We start from the raw sequence: 16966 nt of genomic DNA, 5'->3' as shown, positions 1-16966 counted from the left end.
GTCACAGGGATTCAAACCGCCGACCTTCTGATCAGCAAGCCCTAGACTCTGTGGTTTAACCCACAGCGCCACCTGGGTCCCAGAGATGTGCTAAGAGATGGCAATTTCTGAGACACATCCTCATACTCTACCATGGATCTGCTCTACCACTTTCAAAGTAAGGTTGCTAAGCTGTGACCCTCTGGGTGTCAGTGGACTACAATTCCCATCACCCCTGGCCATTGGCCATGATGACTGGGGCTGATTGGAACTGGAGGGCCACAGGTTAGCCTTCCCTGCTTTAAAACTAGAGGTAAGGCTGAAAACACAGTGATGGCGTCTCTGCTGATTCCTTCCCCCAGTCCTTCTGTTTCTCCCCTGCTTTTTGTAGCTAGGATCCATGATATGCCAGACAGACAGCAGAGGAGAGGGTTGGAGGGGGCAGCATGGGGCTGCTTAGTTTCCTGTTGGAACTTGGAGGGACCACCTCCTGTGACCTCCAGGCTGCAGCCTGGCAAGCCTGTCCGCCAGTACTGCTTTAGCACAGACTAGAGAGGCAGTTTAATCATTTGCCAGAGAGGTCTAGGGTTGTGCAACTCCTGTCTCTTGGAAGGATGGCCTTTAAGCCCTCTGTTTTCAAGGCCCAAGAGGCAGAAAAGGTTATCCAGCTGTTTGGGCATTAACCTCGAGCATCGGAATTTCAAAACAAATCAGGCTTCCGGAATAAGTCAAACATGAAAGTGTCCTTCCTTCATCGGAGGCCAGTACCAGATGCTCAAAAAGGAAGTGAACAGGAAGTTAGAGACACAGTGGCTTGATAGCTTCCTTGTTCCATCTATTTCTGGCATGCCCAGCCTCCATCAGGCTCCATCCCCTGATAAAACTTTGGCAAACGGCCACTGGTGTTCCTGTCTTCCACAAATTTGCCTAATCTTTTCTGAACAGAGCTGACTATGGGTCTCCATAATATCACAACACAGCAAAATGAGCTCCAGGTCTTAACCCTGTGGTAGACACAAGGGAAGGATGCAACTTTCAAGAATGCAGCAAATCTTTTACCAGGGATCACAGCACTTTGCTGGGGTAGGGACAATCTGGGTGGATGCTTGGAGCTACATAGTTCTTTTGGGGTACAGTATATGCAAAAGGTTTCAGGTACATCATTTCACTCAGTAATCCTTACCACGACCCTTTACAGCAGACCAGTGTTATTATCCCAATGTTGCAGGTGGAAAGTTGGGTCTCATAGTTGGTAGGTTGCCTGAGGTTACCCAGCAAATTCTTGGCTGTGGGAGAAATTGGAACTGGAGGCCCCTAAGTTTGCAATTGAATCTCTCAGCCACCGTGGCAAAGTAGTTTTCAGGTATGACCCAGAACATCTACCCAGCATTCAGTCTCTGCAGCATTGCTGCAATGCTGTGGGCAGCTCTCCCATGGGGACCTGTGTTTTTGAGGTTGTGTGGCTGTCTGTCCCAGGGAAGCCTGTTGGTGCAGGCTTTTTTTCACCTTTTGGGTGAAATTTGATCCGGAGTGCCATTGAATCCCTCTTCAACACTGGAGTTCTTTGTTTTCGGGGCATCACAACCAACTTGACCCGTGGGCTCGTGTGTGGCTCAACCGATTCCTGTGGCAAAGGCCACATTTAGAACAGCAGAAAAAGTGTGCGTGTCTCCATTTCCAGCTGGCGTGAGAATGACTGTCATTCCGGTTAATCTCTTGATTCGATCCTCCTTCCTTGCAACACGTTGGATTTGCTCCGTGCAAAATTCGTTATTTCTGCTACTCTTTTGAAATTCAAAGGGTCGCTTAAGGCCAGCATCCTTCTCTAGTTGCCCCTGGAGAAAATGCAATGGGGAGAGAAAGAATAGCAGCGGCCCCTCCCACCTTCCTCCCCCCCTCCCCAGAGCTTGCAGATCCCAAAGAGTGCATCTAAATTCGGAGATGTCATTAAGCATCTTGGACTCCACCTTTTGTTTTGAATCTGTGTCAGAGTAAGGGTTTTGGTAGCGCATGAGAGAATGTGTGGGTGGTGTGGGGGAGGGCAGGATGAAGCAGCTGTTGTGCGTCCCCCTTTCTCCCCCCCCCCACTTCGAGGTGGGTTCACCAAAGGACTTGTTTGTATAGGCTTCCAGTTCAGCGTCATTGTTATGCAACCCGTTTTGTCAGGAGAATGGATCCTTATCCAAGAGGCCTGTGCTGGACGAGGCTTGAGCAGCAATTCACCTTCACTCTCTTTCTCTCCCTCGCCTTGGTTTTGATGCATCTAAACCCTATAATTTTACAAACCTGCCTGTCCTGGGTTTTTTTTAAAAATCTTCTTTTTAACTCCCTGATACTTATGAGACTGAACTTGGAGAGAAGTGAGGAGGGGCATGCAGATCATTCAACCAGAGTGCCAGACTACTTTTTTTTTTTAATGCACGTCAGGAATTTGAGGCTGTTTGGCTTTTCTTTGTTTTCCCTCTTTTCAAACTAAACGCTGACTGCATTGTTGATCTCCAGAAACGCTGGGCTATGTACGTATTACTGGCTTTAAAAACAGCTGGGTTGTTCCTTTTCTCCATTTGAATGGAAGCTGGTTTGCTGGGGGCGGGGAGTGGGATGTGTCTAAAAACAGTACAGTGGTGCCTCGCTAGACGAATTTAATTCGTTCCATGGGTCTTTCCTTATAATGAAAAATTCATCTAGCGAATCCCATAGGAATGCATTGAATTGTTTTTTATTTTTATTTTTTGCCCATAGGAACACATTAATTGAATTTCAATGCATTCCTATGGGAAACCGCGATTCGCTAGACGAATTTTTCGTAAAACAAATTCGTCTAGCGAGGCAACTTCTGCTAGAAAAAACCTTTCGTTAAGCGGAAATTTCGTTAAGCAGGGCATTCATTAAGCGAGGCACCACTGTATTTCCTAAGAAACAAGATGATGGATACAGGATTGTGGCTAATGCCACGAGTACAACTCCTTCCCCAAACGCAGGGTAAACAGGAGTGCATACACAGCCTGGATTTCTTGCAAAAGTTAGTAGTAAAGTCATCTGAGACACACGTACCTGCCCCCACTTAAAATGCAGCTTCAAAGGAAGAGAGATGTCTCAGGGCTAGACTTTGAACTGTCTTCACCTTGGGTGGGAGTGTGGCAATTTTCCATGGAAAGAACTTGCAGGTGGGAGGACAGCAAATCTGGCAGATGTACACCATTTCCTGTCAAGCGATGTTCAGAGCTGGGAAGAAGAGTGCATGGCATGACTTGGGAGGACAAGGCAAGGAAATGCTGAGGTTTCAGCACATCAGAGCATGAGATCTGCAATCAACTCAAAATAGTGCCATCAGCAGAACTGCTCCTGGCTGTTCCCAAGAAGCACAGCTGCCAGCCCTACAGATCTCTGCGCCACTCCCCAGAGACAGCTGCTTTGAAATGCGGGTCCTCGTCCCCTGCCCACCCCCATGGGAAGCAGGAGGACTCCACTCATCCCCTGCAGGATCTGATTTACAAATCTCCAATACATTCAAGACAATGAGCAATGTTCAAACAGCAGGAATCTGAAGAAGAGAACCTGGCTACTCATCCCCATTTTGCTTGTCACAACCGTTCTTGCTTATCAGGCATTCCTGGTGTTGCTAGCAAGATATTAGTGCTTTTCAATTCTCCTGTTTTGCGCATGGGGAAGAACAGAAAACATCATGAAAGCTGTTCAAGACTGAACAGTGAAGGAGGGCTGCTTCACACATACACGTTCTACACTTGCATGTGTGAACAAATCGTTGCAGGTCTAACCCCAAAGATATGAACGTTATAGAATCTCACATCTTTCCGAAACATAATGCTTGCATCTTCGGCTGCCAATCATCAAGTGAACAGCAATCAAGCAATCCACTGAGGATCTGCATGTGTGAGCTAAAGGTCAGTGTCCAAGTTGTGCTGGTGTTCCAAAGACTGGATGGTCACTACCCAGAAGTGCTGTCTTGTTTTTCCTTTCAAAAAAGAGGGAAAGATATAAAGTAGCTTGCCAGCATTGCTCCTGCAGCTGCATTGAACTAGCAGGAAAGAAGAGTGAGGAGTCTAGACAAAGCCTAATGAAGCACAAAAACTAAGAGCTGCAGTATGGAATCAAAGACCCAGAAGGAAAATAGTGTTATTATTGCATTAGATCACATGGCTGTAAGAGATGAGCTACATTCTAGGCAAAAGCATTCACCATTTGATCAACCTATCTGCCTTCCCTTGCACATGTGAACTGTGATCCCTAAGCAGGTTTACTGGGATGTAAGATGCACTTCCAGTGGATTTATTTCCTAGGGAGCATGGGATTGCAGCCTTAGTATACTCTCTAGTTTCTGTATAAAGGAATCCAGGAGCATATCAAAAACTGTCTCTGGAATGAACAAATACTGCTAGCTTGATAGCAGGGACAAGGAATTTGTGGCCTCTCAGATGTTACTGGACTCTAGCTTTCATCAGCCCTAGCCAGCATGTCCAATGGTCGATGATGATCTGAATTGTAGGGCCACAGGCACCCCATCCTTGTTTTATACACAAACAAACAAACAAACAAACAAACAAAAGACACCCACATTCACAGTCCAAAACATACACAAGGGTATTAGCAGCGTTGCATAGCATTTTGCACTGGACCTCTCCTGGGCTGACCCAGAGCTGGATCTCCTGGGCACAGCCTTTGCCTCTCGTGAATGAAAATGACTAGGGCTGAATAGAATGTTGGCAAGCTTTCTCGTTCTCATGCTCACACACAACACAAGCCATTCAAAACTTTAGCTTCCAAGTCAAATGTCTGGGCAGCTGGCCTTTATGGATTGCACATGAATTATGACAGAATTCAATGGGTGGGCTATCAGCACAGGGGATGATGGTATGGACTGAAAAAGGCTTGCATCTATGTTCAAGAAGGAAATGGCAAGTGCCCTGTCATATCCCACTGAGAAATAGAATCGTTCTCGTCATGTGCCCATTCTGCTTTCCAAGAAGAGGGATGTTGCCATCTTTGTTGTTTCCTTCAAGGGAACACTTGGAAAAGATTCTGCCCTTAGGTCAAAATAGAATATTTGTTTCATTCAACATTTCCTCCCCATATGAAGCTAGAGACCAATTTAACTATTTTATTTTATGTACTTGCACTCCTCCTCAGTGAAAGGAGAAAATGAGAGAGTAGTATTTTCAAATTATTTCTTTTTAATTAATTATAGGCCATGTTTCTGAGTACAACTCTTTCAAAGCAGCTTACACAGTAATGGTAGGATATCAACACTAAAACCACTACAATAAATCAGCACTAAAACACAATCTGTCCACCAACAGCAATAAAAAACAATGACTGCTGTATGAATTGTTAAAAGCAAAAGTTAACATCCCAGTCAGAAAACGTCGTTCATGCATAGACCATCTAAAACCAACCTACTTCCAAGGCATTCTGGAAGAACTGAAGTGTGGAAGCTTCCTGCAGAACCACTGGCAAAGAATGTCAGAGCTGTGGGGCCACCACAGAGAAAGCCTTGTCCTTGTGCCCACTAACGTCAGCGATCCAAGTGGTAGTAGGATAAAGTTACTCCATATCACAGGTGAAATCCAAGGAGGCTGTTTGCCCAAGTGCATACAAATCTGATGTAGGTGCTTCCGGGGCATACCTAGGGGTTAGCTAGGCTAGCCCCTACCAAAGCTGCAGGCCTGGGGTGTGTGCAAAAATCTCGCCTCTCCACTCTGGCTCAGAGTTGCTAGGAGCCTGCCCGTCTGTCTATGTGCTCCCCAGGCTGCACTTCTGCTGCTCTGGGTGTGCAGGCTCCTCTGGTCACCTTGGCAGAGGAATCCTAGGCAGAAGAATCTAGTTGCTGGCCCAGGTCTTTTGACCCCATCACCCCAAAGGTTATGAAAAGCAAACTTGTTGAGTTTCTGGTCCATGGTCTTTCCAACGGCACAAGGGACTGGGGGAGGGAACGCCAATACAACTCCTTGCCAGGAGCACAAAGGAGCCTAGGTATGGGTGCTTCAGAATTGGGTCCTCTGCTCCAGTTCCAGCCATGTATGTATTAATTTAGTTCTCCCATGTGACTGCATCAGACTGAAATTTGATGGGACTCTGTGCTGAGCCACTACCAAATTCAAAGTATGTAGAGTACAAATGGAGGCGTGGGTGGCGCTGTGGTCTAAACCACAGAGCCTACGGCTTGCCAATCAGAAGGTCAGCGGTTCGAATCCCTGCGACAGGGTGAGTTCCCGTTGTTCGGTCCCATAGAAATCACATCAAAGTGCAAGTAGATAAATAGGTACTGATCTGGCGGGAAGGTAAATGGTGTTTCCATACGCTGCTCTGGTTCGCCAGAAGTGGCTTAGTCATGATGGCCACGTGACCCGGAAGCTGTGCGCCGGCTACCTCGGCCAGTAAAGCGAGATGAGCGCTGCAACCTCAGAGTCGTCCACGACTGTACCTTTACAGTACAAATGCAGGATGCACACAGCTCCACCTAAATCCCAATTATTATTATTTATTCATTATATTATTATTGCTGATGTTCTTGCTCCATTATATTGCTTTTCTTGTCCGCTTTGAGAGATTTACAATACGGTAGCCAGGTCATTACTCAGCAAGTAGCTAGAAAATTCTCCTGCACGCTGAGGATTCATTTCCAAAAACTGTTCCCCTTCCCAACATTTTTGCCGAGACTCAGTCACAAAGGAAACAGAAAGGGGGACACACACCTTACAGAGCTTTTTTAAAAAAATGCCGATGAAAATGTTTTCTTCTGTATAAAACATGTCCTTCTCATGAATGTATATAAGGCCATTTGGTTTTGGACATTCAGTCACTGCATATGAAATTCAATCTCCATGAGGATAAATTTGCTTTGAAACAGGCCATGCCAACACTGTGCTTATATTTAATGGATTGCCTCTTTGCGCTGTTATTGCAGTTGTGGAAATGTGCAGATCTTTCATGCACCTTTGCATCCTATGCATTATGCTTTGAGTTCACCTTTTTGAATTCATAGAATCCTAGAATCATATTGTGTCGAATATATTCTGATGGTCTGCTTTTCCCTCTCTCCAGTCTAGGATCCACAAGGCAGCCCTGCAACAAAAAAAAAAAAAAAAAGGAATTGTTCCAATATTTTACTATGAATTTCTGGATCAGATAGCTTCAGAACTTGCTTGTGTAAACAAGACATATTCATTCAGTGGCATCAGCCAGTAGGGCTGGAAACTCTTAATCTCAAGGTTGTGGTTTTGAGTCCCATGTTGGACAAGATTCCTGCCCTGCAGGGGGTTGGACTAGTCTACAGGGGTGGCCAACTCCCAAGAGACTGTGATCTACTTAGAGTTAAAAACTGGCAGTGATCCCTTTTTTGGGTTCAGGTCAAAGTTGTTGAGCTTTTTAAGGGAGGAGGTCAAATGTTGAGCTTTTTTAGGGGAGCCAGTTGTTCAGCTTCTTTGGGGGGAGCCAATGATCTACCAGTGATCTACCGCAGACATCCAGTGATGTACCGGTAGATCACGATCTACCTGTTGGACCCTTGTAGTATTTCTAACTCTATAATTCTATGAATAATGCTGTATGCAGCAGCTCATTACTGGTTGGGCAAACTGAATACCTCTTACCACTCTTGAAACAGCTTCACTCACTTCCGATCTATTTCCAGGCCCAGTTCAAGGCGCTGGCCAAGGACTGCATATATCTTCATGAATCTGACCAGATATTAAGATCCCCAAAGGTTCTTTCTGTGGGATCTGTTCCATTTTTGCTGAAGTGGAGGCCACAGCCTGCCACTACTTTGTGCTCCCAGGGAAGTGAAATGGTTGAAATTAATTAATTAACCGACTGCTGCCACTAGCTAGAGTTATGTTTAAAATCTTGTGTATATTTCAGTTTTCCTTTGTTTGTATGCTTTTATTACTGGGAGTCACCTTGAATACAGTGGTACCTCGACTTATGAAGGCGATCCGTTCCGCGGTGCTCTTCGTAAGTCGAAGTCTTCAGTTGTCGAAGTGCCTGTTTTGCGCATGCGTGAAGCACGATTTGTGCTTCTGCGCATGCGCCGACTGTGTGCGCTGCTTCTGTGCAGGCGCAGAACGTGCGCACGGCGAAAAACTTCCGGGTTTGTCGACTTCGGAAGTCGAAACCTTCGGAAGTCGAGTCGTTTGGATGTCGAGGTACCACTGTATACTTTTTTCCTGCAGAAGAACAACAAACACATGCAATAGTAAAACTATTTTTAAAATTAAAAAATCACCAAAAGAAATTAAATACATATATGAAAAGCTCTTTCAATCAAGCCATTTTTAATCAGCCTAGGTATGGTCCCAAAGGAAAGCTAAATCAATCAAATGTGCTGGGGTGAATCTGGAATTTGCAACAGGTTTTAATAAAGGAGTAGAGAACTGAAACAGTAGCACCTTAGTTCGGCATGTTCATGTTGATTCTTTGTTTTTCATAATTTCTATGTTGTACTCAATATTCCATCACAATCATTAAAGGCCACTGCTCTTTTATAGCTGATTGACTGTCAACAATGTCTAGACCAGCAGCTCTGACTAATTTGCAAATCTTGATGACCTGTGATGAACCTGTGAATACGGAGGTTTAAGTGGAGCAGGTAAGGTAAAGGTAAAGGGGCCCCTGACCATCAGGTCCAGTCGTGTCCGACTCTGGGGTTGCGGCGCTCATCTCGCTCTATAGGCCGAGGGAGCCGGCGTTTGTCCGCAGACAGCTTCTGGGTCATGTGGCCAGCATGACAAAGCTGCTTCTGGCAAACTAGAGCAGCACACGGAAACGCCATTTACCTTCCCGCCAGAGCGGTCCCTATTTATCTACTTGCACTTTGATGTGCTTTCGAACTGCTAGGTGGGCAGGAGCTGGGAGCGAGCAACAGGAGCTCACCCCGTTGCAGGGATTCGAACCACCAACCTTCTGATCAGCAAGCCCTAGACTCTGTGGTTTAACCCACAGCTCCACCTGGCTCCACCTGGACCAGGAGGGGAAGTCAATTAGCAAGGCAGGTGCTTTCATATGTTCTGGTGAGCCTGGGGTTGAAAAAAAAGTAGCATTCTAACATGTCAGTCTATTCTGGGATTGGCTTTTGATGGGATGCTGTCAGTCATAACTAAATATGAATATGCATGACACAAGAAAGGGCAAAGTTCATTTAGATGCCTGAAAGAATACACATTAATTGTGCAATGCTTATAAGCTGAGCAGCACTAGCTGACTCGTTGGTTAACAACTGGAGGGACACGGGTGGCGCTATGGTCTAACCACTGAGCCTCTTGGGCAGGGGTCAGCAACCTAAGGCCCATGGGCTGGAAGCGCCCCGCAGAGGTCGTTTGACCGGCCCATGAGCCACCCCTGAACTGAGCTGCCCGCTCGTGCGCTGTGCTAAACCGGCGCAGTGCAGGGACTCACTTCCACAGTGCTGAAAATCGCATCTGCGCATATGCAGATGCCGAAAATCATGTCTGCACAGATGCAGACGCCAAAAATCGCGGGTGGGCGCATGCAATCCGGTCCACGGAGGGATCTCCGCAGGACCGATCTGGCCCAGGCAAGATAAATCTTTGCTGACCCCTGCTCTTGGGCTTGCCAATCAGAAGGTCAGCAGTTTGAATCCCCACGATGGGGTGAGCTCCCGTTGCTCTGTCCGAGCTCCTCCTGCCAACCTAGCACTTAGAAAGCATACTAGCACTAGTAGATAAATAGGTACCACTACAGCGGGAAGGTAAACGGCATTTCCGTGCACTCTGGTTTCCGTCGTGGTATTCTGTTGCACCAGAAGCAGTTTAGTCATGCTGGCCACATGACCCAGAAAGCTGTCTGTGGACAAACGCCAGCTCCCTCGGCCTGAAAGCGAGATGAGCGCTAAAACCCCAGTCACCTTTGACTGGACTTAACCATCCAGGGGTCATCTACCTTTACCTTACCTAATAACTGGAGTATACAGCGCCAGTGCCAAATGTTTTCATACCTGAAATACCCCAAACCATCATATTTTTGCTGGTCCCACATGGATATACAACACACTTCAAGATCCTCTGCAATGCATATAGTGTTTTTCACAAGTTATGCTGAAAGTATATGTCTCTGGGGTGAATCATAGAATTGCATAGTTGGAAGGAACCTGGAGGGTCATCTAGTCCAGCACCCCTGTAATGCAGGAATCTCAACCAAAGCATCCGTGAGAGATGGCCCTCCAACCTCTGATTAAAAACCTCCAAGGAAGGAGAGTCCACCACCTTCTTTTCTTTAAAATGGTCCAATTTTGAAAGGGTCGTATGTGCATGCAAAAAAGGGGGAATTCAGGGACAACCAGGTTTATTCCTCCTGCGGAGCAGCCCTATGTGCATATCGCTCTATTGAGCGTACAGCTCCTTCGCAGTGATACTGAATATGTGTCCTTCCGGGACTTCAGTTTGCTGGTGTGTTCCTGCTGCTGCGTCACACATTTCTAAACACATGACATGGGAGAGATGAAACACACACTCCTGTCATCAGCATCTACATTTTGCAGCTTAGTTCTAAATGCATCTCTCTCACAGTTCAGAAAAAGGAAGGGGAAGCTGAGGGGAATAGGTGAAACACTTTAATAGGATTGTCCTATGATAAAAGAAGCCTTAGGAGCGTTAATCAATTGATTCATCAATTGAGGCCGCTTATGCTGCCCCATTCCCTAAAATGAATCTACATAGTACCCAAGGCCTGTCAAGTCACTTTGCAAACTGAGGCAGAAAATCCTGCCTTGCAGGGAAAAAATACAATAAAATACGAATAACTAACAACTTGCTTCCCTAACACCTAAAATCGGCTTCTGCAATTTGCCTAATGGTAGGCACCATCTCAGAAGAAAGGCATTCTGTTCCATGCGTAAGAGAAGAAATACCTTCCACCCTGTTTTTATATTTTAAATAATTAACTTTTTCTAAAATTTTGCATGACTGAATCAGCATTGCAGTACATTTGTAACCCATCTATTTTTAAAAAAACCAATTAATCGACTGGATGCTACATCTTCCTGGTGTGTTTCTTTCATAACTACAGGCCCTTGTTGCTGTGAAATCTCTCAAGGAAGAAGTCCTGCAGCCTAAAGATGTTGTTTACATTCAGTCTGTGTTTTGAATTCACTGCCCCTTCGAGGCCCCCACTATAATCTCTGAGGTTATTTCCTATTGCTGTCACATTGGCTATGCATTCCTGAGCGTTGAGCAATAACTTTCCCCCATAGGCAGATGTTATGAAGCCGCCGCAGACTGCTAAGTGCGCAGGCCTGAAGCACATTTCTCAGTTTAGGGTGGAAAAATACCATTACACTTAAGATTGTACCTTGAGCCTGAAAGAGCTTCATTGATTATTCTGAATTGCCTGCTCGAGAATTGCCGCACACCCACCCACCCCAAGTTGTCCCGCTAACACACATTTAGAAAGCAAACAAATTATTCTTTGTATTGAGGAGGTGAAAGAAGGTATATGAAAAAGCCATTAAGCTAGCATGGTAATAATAGTCTATCTATTTCTGCCAAAGGTTTATAAAGAAGGTTTATGGAAATCTAGCAAGTAGAAATTGTGTTTTGACCTCTCCAAATAGTCAGTGAATGCATGAGAGCGAAGCAGGAACTCACGTGCTGTTTTGCACAGACGGACACACACACACACACACCTGATACCCATGTGCTTATGGACATGTGACTGCTTGTTAGTGTTGGAGAGCGGCGAGGCCAGCTGGCCTCGCCCCTCTCCCTGATCACACGAGGATTTACAAGTGAATTTGAAGTGTTGCAAGATATATTATCATTACATACCCTCCCAATATTTCTCCAATGGAAATAGGGACATCCTAAGGGGGGGGGAGGGACGCAGGTGTTGCTGTGGGTTAAACCACAGAGCCTAGGGCTTACCGATCAGAAGGTTGGCGGTTCAAATCCCCGTGACGGGGTGAGATCCCGTTGCTCGGTCCCAACTCCTGCCAACCTAGCAGTTCAAAAGCACAAAGTGCAAGTAGATAAATAGGTACTGCTCCGGCGGGAAGGTAAACGGTGTTTCCGTGCGCTGCTCTGGTTCACCAGAAGCAGCTTAGTCATGCTGGGAACATGACCCAGAAGCTGTACGTCGGCTCCCTTGGCCTATAGAGCGAAATGAGCGCTGCAACCCCAGAGTCGTCTGGGACTGGACCTAACGGGTCTCTTTACCCTTTACCTTTAAGCGGGGGAGGGGGAGGACATTACGGGATTAGATCAGAAATTGGGATGGCTCTGTAAGTCCGGGACTGTCCCTGGGACACTTGGAGGGTCTGTAATTAATGAAAGACTCCCAAGAGCCCGATGAACCTTTCTCCACAGAACACAGTGCCCACTGCTACTCTGCATGAGACACATCTCTCCTAACCAGACTCTGCTGGGAGCATGTCTCGGCATCAGTGGTGCCTGGTGCCCATTAGGCAGGTAGCACAGAGACCAACAGTAGGTGGAGCCAGAGCCAATGACAGGCAGAGCCCACTAATTCAAGCTTTGCCCTCCTCCTCCTCTTTGCTGAGGGCAATGCTGAGGCTATGGAGGAAGAAGCTTGCCAGCAAGTGGATGTAAGCAAGAAGGCAGACAGCTGGAAATTGACTGAGGGCAGCCTCCACTGTTCTGCAGTGGGCCTGCTTGGACCATTCAGTTGCTCCCAGTGTAGAGATGCCACAGAATTACCCTTGGAAGATGATCTCCCTGGCCGGTGTGCCTGAATGAGTCACTGTTCCATACCTCCTTTCTTGCAATGAAAAGGCTCTTCCAGATCAGTGACTCACACAGGGAAGGACCTCTTCCGAAGGTGAGTCACTCCTCCACAATCTAAAAATAAATCTTCTTGGGTGTAAGAGTGAGCATCTATTCAGAGGGGAAAGTGTGCTTTGGCCATCAGAGTTTTGGGGTGGGGCAGGGAACATGGCTTTTGCCATTTCTGCAAGTGGTTGGAGCTCTCAGCTGCAGTCCGTGCCCCAGGCACGCATCAAGTAGTGGTGGCAAAACCATAAGTTGTCTTCTAACATGACTTCAATGGGTTCAAAACGTGTGCCAAATGGCACTCATTAATGAAACAGCTAAAAGCAGGGGTCAGCAAACTTTTTCAGCAGGGAGCTGGACTATATTTTGGAGAGAGAAATGAATGAATTCCTATGACCCACAAATAACCCAGAGATGCATTTTAAATAAAAGGACACATTCTACTCATGTAAAAACACACTGATTCCTGGACCGTCCATGGGCCTGATTGAGAAGGTGATTGGGTCGGATCCGGCCCCTAGTTTGCCTACCCATGGCTAAAAGCAAAGAACAAAAACACAGATCCCAATTACAGGTAGGTAGCCGTGTTGGTCTGAGTCGAAGCAAAATAAAAAAATTCCTTCAGTAGCACCTTAAAGACCAACTAAGTTTATATTTTGGTATGAGCTTTCGTGTGCATGCACACTTCTTCAGATACCCAATGAATTTGTTGAACAATGCACTACTTCATCCAGTATATTCGAAACAGCGAAAGGACAAAGGCCACACTGGTAGGTAACACCCAGAAAATTATGAGTGGATCTATTAAGATAAATATAGCATAACTGATGTTACACTAGGCAAACATCCAGACAAGTATGGAATTTAAACTTACCTTAATGAAGGTAATGAGGAATCCAGGCACTCAAGGAGAGAAGAGGGAGAGGAATTGCAAGGAAGGATGCACTAGTTTAATTATTGTTTCTTTATAAACATTGATTCTTGAAAGTCAGTTAATAAATACATTTTTAAATAAGCCTGGAAACATGGTGCATTTTATAAGATCCCCCCCTTTTTTTACTGCACACACTGAGCCAGAGGAGCAGGCAAGCATTCAGGCAGATAGTGTGCCTTTAAGTTAGTTCCCCCAAAAGGAAATAGCATGCTCTTACAGCCCCACTTCTCTATAAAAACAGAACTTCTGTCTTTCAACTACAAAACTGTTTCCCTCCACCCTCTTTGAAACAACTGGGGGGTGCTCAGCAGTAGTGATAAGGAGCCATCAAAAGCCATAATCAATGCTCATTCAAGCAAGCAGCTATTAGTCATCAATGCCCATTGAGGCAGCATCTTTGTTGTTGTTTAGTTGTGTCCGACTCTTCGTGACCCCATGGACCATAGCACGCCAGACACTCCTGTCTTCCACTGCCTCCCGCAGTTTGGTCAGACTCATGTTGGTGGCTTCGAGAACACCGTCCAACCATCTCGTCCTCTGTCGTGCCCTTCTCCTTGTGCCCTCAATCTTTCCCAGCATCAGGGTCTTTTCCAGGGAGTCTTCTCTTCTCATGAGGTGGCCAAAGTATTGGAGCCTCAGTTTCAGGATCTGTCCTTCCAGTGAGCACTCAGGGCTGATTTCCTTAAGAATGCATAGGTTTGATCTTCTTGCAGTCCATGGGACTCTCAAGAGTCTCCTCCAGCACCATAATTCAAAAGCATCAATTCTTTGGCAATCAGCTCTCACTTTCATACATAGGAAAACCATAGTTTTAACTATACGGACCTTTGTCGGCAAGGTGATGTCTCTGCTAAACAAATCCCTAGAGAGAAGGTCATCTCTACAGGTGACAGCACAATAGTAGTCCTATTACATTATAGATAGGAACCTTCACAGAATGATAACTTAACCCATGTTTCCTACTTGCTTTCCAGGGTGAGGGGCTCTTTGATCTCACTGCTACAAACACATGCATGTATTTGAAAGTATTTTATCCTGCTGGCTCTGGTCAGACTGGTTTTGGGTGCACTTCAGATATGGGCAAATTTGTTCTCCTTCTTCAATAATGCTAAAGGGTTGGTATTTTAAAAAACAAGTTTTAGGGACACTTTAGAGACGGTAACACATTTTATAATGGTATTTGCTTTCAAGTTCTAGAGTTCGCTTCATCTGTACATGAAGTGTAATCAGTTGCACACATGACGTACACGGCAGAGAGTTGTAAGCAGCATAATCATGGAAAAAAGAAATACAGTGGAACCTCGGTTTACGAACACCTCGGTTTACAAATTTTCGATTTACGAACGCCGCGGACCCATCTAGAACGGATTAATTCACTTTCCATTACTTTCAATGGGAAAGTTCGCTTCAGTTTATGAACGCTTCAGTTTATGAACAGACTTCCGGAACCAATTACACCCATGCTTCAGGTTAAGTACGGTTCAGGTTGAGTACTCTGCGGACCCGTCTGGAACGGATTAATCCACTTTCCATTACTTTCAATGGGAAAGTTCGCTTCAGTTTATGAATGCTTCAGTTTAAGTACTCTGCAGACCGCCTGGAACAGATTAATCCACTTTCCATTACTTTCAATGGAAAAGTTTGCTTCAGTTTATGAACGCTTCAGTTTATGAACAGACTTCTGGAACCAATTGTGTTTATAAACTGAGGTACCACTGCAAATGCAAGATAGTGCCAATTCTGCTAGAGCTGTACCAAGGCGTTTGAGAACCAAGGTACCACTGTATGTTGCAAAAAGAACTCCAGTACACTCTCATCCAGATGACTCTGGAGCATACTAAACATTTCCCAGTCTGCAATATCTTAGTTGAAAAATTTGTTTTCACAGAAGGATATTTTTTTAAGAAAACCTTACCATTGCAGCATGGACTAGCATCATAACCCCACTGGATTCTTTAAATAGAGTGTGTTTGCTTCACAATTTCATATGACTGCATCATTTAAGTAAGTGGTTTCCAAACTGCAACCAGGGACCCTTCGATTTCTACATTTAAAAAATCAGCTGTGGAAGACTTTTTTTGAAACACAGCTTGACCAGCATAGCAAACCATCCCCTGAAAGGCACAGCTGCAAATGCATGATGGACACAAATATAGAGGCATCTGTACATCACCAACTTAAAACTGGTTTAATATTTGGACCCCCTTCTCAAAGAACCCCAGGGAGTGGTTTGGTTTGGTGCTAGCGCTGAAGCCAAGGGAGCTCTAACTGAATTCTCAGCACTCTCACCAAACTACAGTTCCCAAGATTATTTGGGGATAAGCCAAGATGTCATACATTTGTGGCCCCGTTGCTGTGGATGAGTACACCACCATGGTCATACCTAACTAGAGTGGGATTTGACAAAACAATGTTAATGTTTCTTAATGGGTGTGGATGGCCCCTTGAAGGAGCAATTTATCTGCAGTGGGGAAGGTGACTGGTGGGTTGATTGAAGGCAGGTTCAGTGCCTCTCCCTGGCAATCTGATTGTGTGAGGGAATAGATAGGCTGCCTTGCCTGGATGCTTGCTTGCCTCCACTTATGCTCTGTTGGTACATTTCTAAATAAATATTACAGAAAGACCCCGGTGTAGTCTCCCATGATCCACTTCTCACCGAGCAGGCAGTGAGGGAATATTTAACAACCCAATATAAATTAGTGGTCTCGATCTGCTGTAGGAGTCAGCCAAAGTTTGCACAGGGTCAAGGTGAGAAAACGCAACAGACCAGGATGCGAACTTGAATGAGCAGCCTCCCAGAACCGTCCTTTGCATACAGAGATTTCTCAATGGCAAATCTATCCGGCATAAGTTTAAAAAGTACTTTAGAAAAATTATCAGTGTATTATCCTACAGAAACTGTCACTTCCTCCCCCCCTCTCATTTTACTCTTATTGAACCCCCACCCCACCCTCTTATTGATTTGCAAGTGTGTCGGACACACATGCTATCACAAAGGGCTCACAGCTGCCTGGGACAGCTGCACAGGCCATGCAAATGACTTGAGCTATTCAATCACAAAGTGAGCCATGTGAGATATACAGACATCTCAGTTACTTCCTGGGGCCAGACAAGGGAGAGGGAGAGAGGGTTTATGAGAAACCACACGTCTAAGCCAAGTCCTGGGTTGTGCAAAAGGACAGCTAAGCATGTTCTGCAGCTGATGCATATGTTACATTCTGATTTTAAGAAGCAGAAAAATGAACTCCACAACAACAGGTTTGGATATTGACACCTCCCCATTTTCCACCAGTTT

The 16966-nt window shown here is 45.5% G+C and overlaps 1 long non-coding RNA gene across 2 annotated transcripts in view; it reads right to left on the bottom strand.

Moving 5' to 3' along the window:
* Nucleotides 1–5158: 5158 nt before the first annotated feature.
* Nucleotides 5159–16966, bottom strand: part of LOC148686715 (uncharacterized) — a 57151-nt gene continuing 45343 nt past the window's right edge. Inside the window, exons 2-4 of one of the 2 annotated variants that reach the window (XR_015947930.1) lie at nucleotides 11874–11946; nucleotides 7896–8162; nucleotides 5159–7062 (exon numbers count right to left, since the gene is read on the bottom strand). This is a non-coding gene — a long non-coding RNA (uncharacterized LOC148686715). The remainder of the gene's footprint in view (nucleotides 7063–7895; nucleotides 8163–11873; nucleotides 11947–16966) is intronic. The other variant, XR_015947929.1, reaches the window with a different exon arrangement.

Source organism: Zootoca vivipara, chromosome 2, assembly GCF_965207765.1.
Source record: "Zootoca vivipara chromosome 2, rZooViv2.hap1.1, whole genome shotgun sequence".
NCBI classification, from domain to species: Eukaryota; Metazoa; Chordata; class Lepidosauria; order Squamata; family Lacertidae; genus Zootoca; species Zootoca vivipara.
This window is presented reverse-complemented; position numbering and strand designations above follow the sequence as displayed.